The sequence below is a fragment of the Chinchilla lanigera genome, unplaced genomic scaffold (assembly GCF_000276665.1).
Source record: "Chinchilla lanigera isolate Chin_1 unplaced genomic scaffold, ChiLan1.0 scaffold00049, whole genome shotgun sequence".
NCBI lineage: Eukaryota > Metazoa > Chordata > Mammalia > Rodentia > Chinchillidae > Chinchilla > Chinchilla lanigera.
The window spans coordinates 2619460-2622197 of record NW_004955450.1 but is presented as its reverse complement, the minus strand read 5'-3'; the positions used below and the strand labels follow the sequence as shown (position 1 = coordinate 2622197).

The 2738-nt window shown below is 49.5% G+C and overlaps 1 long non-coding RNA gene across 1 annotated transcript in view; it reads right to left on the bottom strand.

The window, feature by feature from the left end:
- LOC102024629 overlaps positions 1-2738 on the bottom strand; it is a 6899-nt gene that overhangs the window by 1900 nt on the left and 2261 nt on the right. The window lies entirely within an intron of this gene.

Below are 2738 nucleotides of genomic sequence, written 5' to 3'. Positions count from 1 at the left end.
GTGTTCCAGTGAACCCTGGGTCCAGTCCCCAGAACCCCAGACTTCGGCCTTCCTGACCCCACCACCAGTTCCCCCTGTGCAATGAAAATTGATGCAGCCAGGCTCTAGGACACCCTCAGTGACCCCACCTGCTACTATTCCTGCCCTTGTGTGTGAGTAGGGCTGGGCTTTGTGGCCCAGAGGGATGGTGTGCCTTCCAGATCATAGAGGAGGCACAACTTCTGCTCTGCTCTCTTCAGATGGCTCATTTGGGAATAGCAAGTAGCTTGTGTGGACACATGTGGGGTGAGCTGAGGCCTCTGGCCAGCAGCCCTTCATGGCATTGAGCCCTCCTTGCTGAGGACATGTAGGCCTCTGTCACACTTTCAGATGACCGTGGCCCTCCTGACATCCTGACTGCCACCTGCTAGACACCTGGAGCAAGGAAAGCAGCAGAACCCCTTCTAACTGAGGCACTAGGGGCAGGAGGAGTGCTGTTTTAAGCTGTTAGTGTTGAGTGCAGTTTGTTATGCAGCACGTGATGACTGATACAAACCTGCATAACTGTCAGTGGCAGTCCAGTGAGCTTGATTGGGTGTGCCTGGGAATCATGAGGCAGCGCTCTGCTGCTGGGTCAGGGATGCTTTTCCCTGGCTGGTCAGTTGCTCAGCTCCTCCTTTCATCCATGAATATTTCCGAAGCATAGACTTGGAACCAGCCACTGTGCTAGGGGCTGGGACACAGCTGAGTCACACACAGGAGCCTGAAGTGACTTGGGGACTGGTTGGATGTGGGGAGTAAGGATAAGGGAGGGTCCAGGAGAAGCCCAGGGTTGTGGCTTGGGCACTTGGGTGGGTGGTGGTGTGGGGCACTGAGACAGGGTGGGGCACCTCACAAGACAATCTTTGGGTGTGTTGATTTGAGGTGCTTAGGGAAATGTGGGTGACACTGGGCAGGCAGTGCACACATGAGCTTAATGCTCTTAAGAAAATTTGGTCTAGAGAAATATATGTTCAGGGATTGTGGGGGTAACGGCGATGGAATTAAAATTGCAAGAGGAGATGGACATCCCAGGGAGAAGACTGTGGTACAAAGTCAGACAAAGACCGGGGCTGAGCCCAGAGATGCCAATATATTTTTCTTTTAACTTAAAATATTTCTTTTTGATGGTACTGAGGGTGGAACTTAAAGAGCGCTGAGCTACATTATCAGCCCTTTTTATTTTTTTTATTTTGAGACAAGGTCTTATCAAGTTAGGTTCAAACATGCAATCCTCCTGCCTCAGCCTACTGAGCAGCCAGGATTATGGATGTGTGCCACCATACCATGCTCTTTTTAACTTTTTATTGTCACAATTTCAGACTGATGTGAAGGTGGCCAAACTATTATAAGTATTTCTCATATTCTCTTCACCTGGATTTCTTTCTTTCTTTTTTTTTTTTTTTGCTTTTTATCTGGGGAGTGGATTTCTTGAATGTTAGTGTTTGATCCCATTTTAAAAATGCTTTTTTTCTGAATCATTTGAGAATGAGTTGAAGAAATATTCTTCCTTTCCTCCTGGGCAGTTCTGGGAATAAGGACAAGTCGTTCATAGCATGATATAGTTGTCACCATCAGGAAATTAACGTGGGAACGGACTTTGAAATAAGCCACTGGCATTTATTTCTGGTTTTGCCAATTTTCCCTGCAACATCCTTTGCAGCAAGAGAAAGTGCAGCTTCCGGCCCCTGCTTGGTTGTCTCTTGAGTGTCTGTCAGTGAGGGGTAGGACTTTAGTCATCTGTCTTTCATGATGCTGATCTTTTCAGCAAGGACAGGACAGTTATTCTGTAGAGTGAATCTTGATCTGCATTTTTCTGGCTTCCTCAGGATTGGTCAGATTCTATGTCCCTTGCAAGAACAACCCAGAAGGGATGTGTGTCCTTCCAGAAGCCACTGGCTTCTACGATGCTCTCACTGGGATGTCCCTGGTGCCCCTCGGTGGGGAGCTGCCCACACTCCTCCCTGTGTGTGAAGTTGGATTCTGTCTGTTTTTTTTGAAGCAGGGTCTCACAGTGTAGCCCAGGCTGGCCTTGAACTCATGCTGATTCTCATCCTCAGCCTCCCTAGTGCTGGGATTATAGGCACACGCCACCACACCTGGTTTCTCTCCGCAATGAATCATCCTCACCAGTGCTGAACAGTTGCGTGGAGGCAGAGGAGCCAGCAGGGAGTCTGTGAAAGGGCACTGGGGCCTGGGCAGGGACTCTGGGAGGAGGCTCTGGAACAGGGATCAGAGCTGAGTGAGGACTCAGTGCTCGGTCATTTTGGTCCAGTGTGGCCAGGAGGCCAGTCCAGAAGAGGAGGAAGTGTGTCACAGGGAGTGGCTGCCACACACAGGTGGGGGAGGGCTCTGGTCACACTGAGGCTGGGGGGCGCTGTGGGCCTGAAGCTTCTGTGGTGAGTCAGTGTGCAGGTAGCGGGTGCAGACACCATGGAAAGTGTCTCCGGGGGAAGTTTGTCCAGGTGGAGGAGACATGTGTAGTCAGGAAAATTTTTTTCTTTTCTTTTTTTTTTCTGAACTCAAGGCCTCTGCACTGAGCTAATCCCTAGCCCTTTTCATTTTTTGAGACAAGCTCTTGCTAAGTCACTAAACAGGCCAGATTGAGCTGGAATTTGTCTTTTTTTTTGTCTTTTTGAGACAGGGTCTTGCTATGCAGTTCAGGCTGGCCTTGAGCTCACTTTGTAGCCCAGGCTGGTCTTGAACTTGCAACGATCCTC